The sequence below is a fragment of the Microtus ochrogaster genome, chromosome 10 (assembly GCF_000317375.1).
Source record: "Microtus ochrogaster isolate Prairie Vole_2 chromosome 10, MicOch1.0, whole genome shotgun sequence".
Lineage (NCBI taxonomy): Eukaryota > Metazoa > Chordata > Mammalia > Rodentia > Cricetidae > Microtus > Microtus ochrogaster.
In genome coordinates this window covers 29,824,726-29,831,323 of record NC_022016.1, presented here as the reverse complement: position 1 = coordinate 29,831,323, position 6,598 = coordinate 29,824,726, and the positions used below count along the sequence as shown (strand labels likewise).

General features: G+C 33.6%; 1 non-coding gene across 1 annotated transcript; it reads left to right on the top strand.

Moving 5' to 3' along the window:
- Nucleotides 1-1,147: 1,147 nt before the first annotated feature.
- Nucleotides 1,148-1,253, top strand: LOC113456705. The gene has a single exon (XR_003377459.1). It is a non-coding gene; the product is annotated as a U6 spliceosomal RNA (small nuclear RNA).
- The last annotated feature ends 5,345 nt before the right edge of the window (nucleotides 1,254-6,598 follow it).

Here is a 6,598-nt window from a genome sequence, read left to right as displayed (position 1 = left end):
AATTGGGAATTTTGAAGCTTTTCCTCAACCACAAGTTCTAATTATTCATAGGGCTCTTTGATTTTTCTACAGTAGATTCTTTAACGTAGTAAAGAATATTCTGTACTATTGTTCAGTCCTTCTATGTGATACAGCCTTTTAAATTCCACCACTTTCATAACTACTCAGAGGAATAATGTTACAAAAAAGTTGTAAAAGAAAAAGTAAGTTTTAAATGAAAAATTAGTTTAGCCAGGTATAACAAAGGATTAAAAAAACATCATGATGCACCTTTTCAAATGTTTTGGTGTTAGAATTTTTAAACATGTACATAGGAGTCCTAAGCGAGTCATTTTTTTTTCTGTTTATCAGTAACAAGGAATAAAGAACTCTGTGCATGTTGTCCTTGTGTTTAATTAACTTTTTCATAATGACAGAGCTTTATGGAGAATAACATCCTTCTTCTAGTGTCATCCTCAATAACTAAAGGCCTTTACTTTCTTTTTCCATAATATTTATAAATTATAATTAATTCACACCTATTTTCATGTTTATTGTATCACCTATAAGATATTTGACAACAGAAAAATGTGTATTTATTTTAGATATACATATTAGCCAAAAAATTGTAAAACATATGATGAGAATAGTTACTCAAAAACAACCATTTGATAAATAGATACCTTTAAAAAATAAATTGAACCTTTTCCCAGAAAAGTCTTTACAAATTTCTGATGTCTAAAATTACTTTCTTTTATATCTAGTTTGTTTCTTTTTTCCTTATTAATGATGTTGGCTGGAACTGGCAGTTCAGGCTTGAGATCCCAGCATTAAAGAGAAGAAGGAAAGGTCTGTCAATTTAAAGAGCATCCCGGACTATATAATGAGTGCAATGCCTACTATGATGCAAATAGACACCTGTCTCTCACAAACATGAATCCTTGGACTTTCTCCAGTGATAGCCTCATATACATTAGCATTTGGTTAAACACATGACCTATATATCTTTAGAATGGTGGTCCAAGGTAACTTGCAGGGGAAGTGTGTAGAGGAAGAACTGATAAGAGTTACAGCAAATGTGGGAATGAATATGATCAGAATACATTAAAAGCATCCATGAAGTTCCCAAATAATTAACTAAAATAAATTTTAAAAGGTCTCATTATCCGTGCTTTCTTTTGCAACATGTATTCTAAAATTGAAATAATACAGAGAAGATTAGTCTGGCCTTATGTGGGGATAACTTGCAAATTCACAAAGTATTTTATATTTTTATGTCAGCCTATAAACTACATATATACTTTAATGGAAAGTCTCCATTTGTGACAACAATGCTGATGATACTCTAAGAATTTAGAATGTCTAACAAAAAAACCCAACACCAATCATGAGAAGCCATCTTTCAAGTTATTGGTCAGGGTTGGGTAAGAGACTGAAAATATTACAGGCTCTTTCTATTGCCCTTGAATGTCCTGAGATATGGAATCTAAGTCCATATTCCTCAAGATACCATGCTCTTCAAACACAGGGTTCATAGTCATCTGAGATAAAACTGAACTGAATGTCTTCCTGAAGAGGGCCTTTCATAGTATCTGAAGTCACCAAACAAAATTCCAAAGTAGGAGGAGCAAAATTCCTACCCAGCTTTCATGGCTATTGTGACTATGAGGCACAAAGACCAGCATGACACTATACTTTTAAGGGTAGGTAACCAACAGTTCTCTAATCAAATTTAAGACCCATTTAACATGAGGGAAAGCGTGTCTATTATAAGAAACATAGACAAATACTCAGGGATAGTGAAGTGATGAATCTTGGAGTAAAACCTACAACCACCACTTTACTAAACCAGTACAGTCCTCAACTACATTCCAAGTATGCATCCTTATACCACACATTGGTGTAGTTTAAATCTCCATTAAGGAAACTTCCCTTTGCAACAGACAAAAGTAGTAGAGAATACTATAATCAATAAAATCACACAGTTGTGAGGCTCAGTCCCAAAGTATTTATCTACAACACAACTTGACATCCAAGACTCAGAGAACATTGTTGAAGAATCATAAGAGCAAGAGGACTAGGAAATCTTTGAAATTGCATCGTCTAGAATTACAAAAGTTAAATCAATAAAGTCTCACCAACAGGATTGCTTAAACTTGAGCTGGACAAGAAAAGAACAATATACATGATGCTGTAAATGAGAGAAACTCAAGGAAATTTCAGTTCTAGACAAAGAACTACAGGGAACTAAAGAATGCCAAGAACAGGAAAGCACTGAAATTGGTGATTCATGACCAACTGATCAGCTATTAAAAACATATAAACAAGTAACATATAGAATAATCGACTTTTATTAACAAAAATGCATATACACATATATAGATATAGATTAGATATAAATATCAAAAATTAACTGAAAAAAGGCCACAAATTTGAAAGAGAACAAAAAAGAAAATGGGTAATTAGAAGATTGGAGATGAAAGCATATGAAAAGGGGAAATTATGTTATATTACAGTCTCACAGAAAAGAAACGATTCATAATACATATAAGAAATATCATTATCTCCTATAGCACACTCAATCTCCAGTACTGGCAACTTTTGCTTCAGTTGTTACATTTCCACTGTTAAAGACCTGGTTAGGAAATTCCAGGTGGAGGAAGTAAATTTAAGAACACAAACATGAGCTGGGCGGTGGTGGCGCACGCCTGTAATCCCAGCACTTGGGAGGCAGAGGCAGGCGGATCTCTGTGAGTTCGAGATCAGCCTGGTCTACAGAGCTAGTTCCAGGACAGGCTCCAAAGCGACAGAGAAACCCTGTCTCGAAAAACCCCAAAAAAAAAAAAAAAAAAAGAACACAAACATGAATTGACAAATAAAGACTTTAATTTGCTGGAGGGGAAAGTTAGAATTGTGTTATTATTTGGCTTTGAATCAGTCCTCTAATGTCCCTGTTTCAAGGGTTTATTAGAGGTGATAGAACTTTGAAAATGATTACTGGAAAATGATTAAGTATTTGATTCCAGTTTCAATGATGTAAGCAAATTCTTTCTGCCTCTTGATCCCCATTGCTTGTAGTCATGATGGTCTCAAACGATGGTCTACCACAGTCTCAAACAATAAGATAAAAGACTATGAACTATAACTCTTGAAACTTGAAAACAGAGATTAAAATTCCCTTCTTTTAAGTTAATAATTTTAGATATTTCATCACAGCAACATTAAACTTATTAACCTATGGTTCTCAATGGTATGATAAAAGACTATGTAATATATAGTATATGTTTAAAATTCTTTATATATATGTGTGTGTGTGTGTGTGTGTGTGTGCGCGTGTGTTTAATGATGTCAAAATTGCGTGCCACTTAATTTTCATAAAATTTCCTTTACTTTGTAATGTTTTATGAACAACAATGTCATGCTATAGATAGAAGTAGAAATCTCTGGATGGGCTATATATTCTAAGGTACACAAAATGGAGTTAAGCTAACACATATACACAGATTCTTACATTATAATTTTTATATTTTACTTTCTCTGTGTATGTTGTTTGGCCGTCTGATGAATGTGTATCAAGCACATGCTTGTTATCTTTGTAAGGCGGAAGATGGCATTGAATTTCTTGTAACTGTAGTTACAGTTAATTTTGTGAACTGGGAATTGAACCCAAATCTTCAGAAAGAGCAGCCAGTGCTCTTAGCCAACAAATTACCTCTCCAACTACTGTTACTTAGATATTTAAAACTTCAATATCAGTGTTCCTTCATAATATCAACTTTATTATACACTTTCCACTAACACAGAGGTCTAGTCAATATCAGATAGTCAGCTGGTCTGCTTGTGTGTGTGTGTACATGTATATGTATGTGTGATGCGGGATTCCCCTCTGTATTCTGTGAATACCATTGGTGAATAAAGAAACTGTCTTGGCCTGTGATAGGTCAAAAGAAAAGGAAGGCAGGGAAAACTAAAATAAATTCTGGGAGAAAGGAGGCAGAGTCTGGGAGAAGCCATGTAGTCTTGCCAGAGACAAGTGCTGGAACTTTAGCTGATAAACCACAGCCACATTGTGATAGACAGATTAATAGAAATGGGTTAAATTAATATGAACAGTTAGCCAATAAGAAGCTAAAGCTAATGGGCCAAGCAGTGTTTTAAATACCATAGTTTCTGCATGATTATTTTGGGGCTAAGCAGCCAGGAACCTACAAGCAGCTTCCTCCAACATATGTGTGTGTTTGTGTGTTGTGCGTGTGTATGTGTGTGTACACACACATATCTATATATATATATATATATAGCAGTCTCATTTTGCACTTCTTTTTTGCAAGGAAAACTAGATATCCAGTGGGTATCATGAGGTCTGTAAAAAGATACAAAAGTAGAAACCACAGGTAACTCTGATTTTATGGATGAAATTGCATGGCTATAAAATAGGAGACAACTACACAAAGATCCATGTATAGTACTCAGTCACTTCAATCCTCAGAACTAGTTCTCAGACTAAGATAAACTAGTAAACTAGTAGCTACAGGAGCTTGACAGGGGAAAAATTCATAGCATTCCATTAAAAAGTGTCCTGAAAAAAATATGTCTTGACTGACATATTTGTGTACTCTCATTCATTTCTGGTCCCTCAAACAAAAAAATGAATAGAACAATAGAAAAAATTACCAAAATAAAGTCTTTTCAAGTAATTTCTGAGAGAAACATTCATAACGACAAGGAATAGATGACGAAACAGAAGGCAACAAAGTCTAAAGCAAACGAAGAATAGAAATGCCAAAACAGAGCAAGATTTTAAGTTCACAGTGTTCATGGTTAATATACTTTGATATTTCTCACACATTCAAATGACAGTATAATACAGATAAAAACAAATTTATTTAAAATTCAGATTTGCATATCATCAATTATAGACTTAAAAGAAATCAATATCAAACAACGACGTATAAAGATGTTTTCATTTCAGAGACTAAAATAACAATAAAATTTGGTTAATGAGATACATCAAAGATCATCTGTTTTCAACTGATACGGCCTTTGATATAATAATATGAATGTACTATTGGCATTTAAACAAAAATAAATATGAAGTATATTTTGGGATGAAAGGATTAAAAATTCAGTAGAAGGGGTTATTAGCATAACTAATAGATTTTTGTAAATTGGAAACTTAATGCTTGAACTTGAAAAATATAAGCAAGTGCAAATGTTTTGTGCAAATAAATGCAGTCAACCCATTGGGAGTAAATCTGGGAGATTTATGAACTCTACATATAAAGATATGTATAAAAATATCATAATATTTTAAAAATAGTTTAAGTGTTCTGAAAACCCCACTACAAATAGAAAGAGAAGCACACAGTCTTTTCTTAGATCAGTTACAAATATAGCTACAAATTCAATGTGACCTCAAAATATTTCAATATTTTAAGAGGTTTGAGCAATGATGTTTAAACATAAGCCTTAAAGTTTATATTAGAAAAATCACAAATGATAATTTTCAATGAAATATTAAAATACAAGAGAAATGATAACATGATGGCAGTAACTATTAAAATGACTGTAAAACCCAGCACAATTGGATACACAATTCTGGCAAAGCTCACAAAAAATAATCAAAGATCAGAGTTTGAGTAATATGATATAGCAGAGGTCAAAAATAAAATCAAAGGAGAGAAATCTCTTTCAATTTCCTTTCATCACACATAGAATTCACATATGAAAACTAACATCCACATATATCTAATAATTAAAAAGCACAAAGGAAGATGTTAAGTTTTTTAAAACAAAATTTGTGATTAAATACAACACTTGATTTTAGTCAAAATGTGTAGTAATAGGAGTGGCGGGGCTGCGTCCCCAGCACCCTGAACACCTGCTAGCTTATACCCCGAAATAATTACACAGACACTGTATTCTTTTAAACACTGCTTGGCTTATTTCTATCTAGACTCTTCTAGGCTAATTCTCACATATTAATTTAGCCCATTTCTAATCATCTGTGTCGCACCGCTAGGTGCGCTTACTGGGAAGATTCTAGCCTACGTCCATCCTGGGTGGAAGCTTCATCGCGTATGTCTCAGAGAAGCGTGTGCTTCCCGGGAGAGGGGAGCATGGCGTCTCTGCTCCAGAGAGCAGAGCTGTCGAGTCTGAGCTCACTTCCTCTTCCTCCCAGTATTCTGTTCTCTTTACTCCTCCCACCTGTTTTAACCTATCAGGGCAAGCAGCTTCTTTATTTAATTAACCAATGACCTTCCTCCATCAAAAATATCAAATTATGATCCATTTTGAGGTCAGAAGAAAAAGATTTCAAAATAATAACAAAGATTAGAAATCTGTAAGAATCATTGATGGATATTAAAAATAATTATAGGTTCAAAAACATAACAATAGCAAGAACAATAATTGTTTCTCACAAGTTAGTTAGAGTTGTTTATGCCCCAATAAAAAGACTGCAATTTTAGAAGGGTGTTATTAGATTTTGTTGCAGTGTGGATATCATAGAATATGCTTACATTTACCTGCATTGAGTAGCCTTATGAACAACTAGTTATATGGCATCTTCTATTGCACGTGTGACCTACTATTGACCTAGAAATTCTCTTGTGAGGTA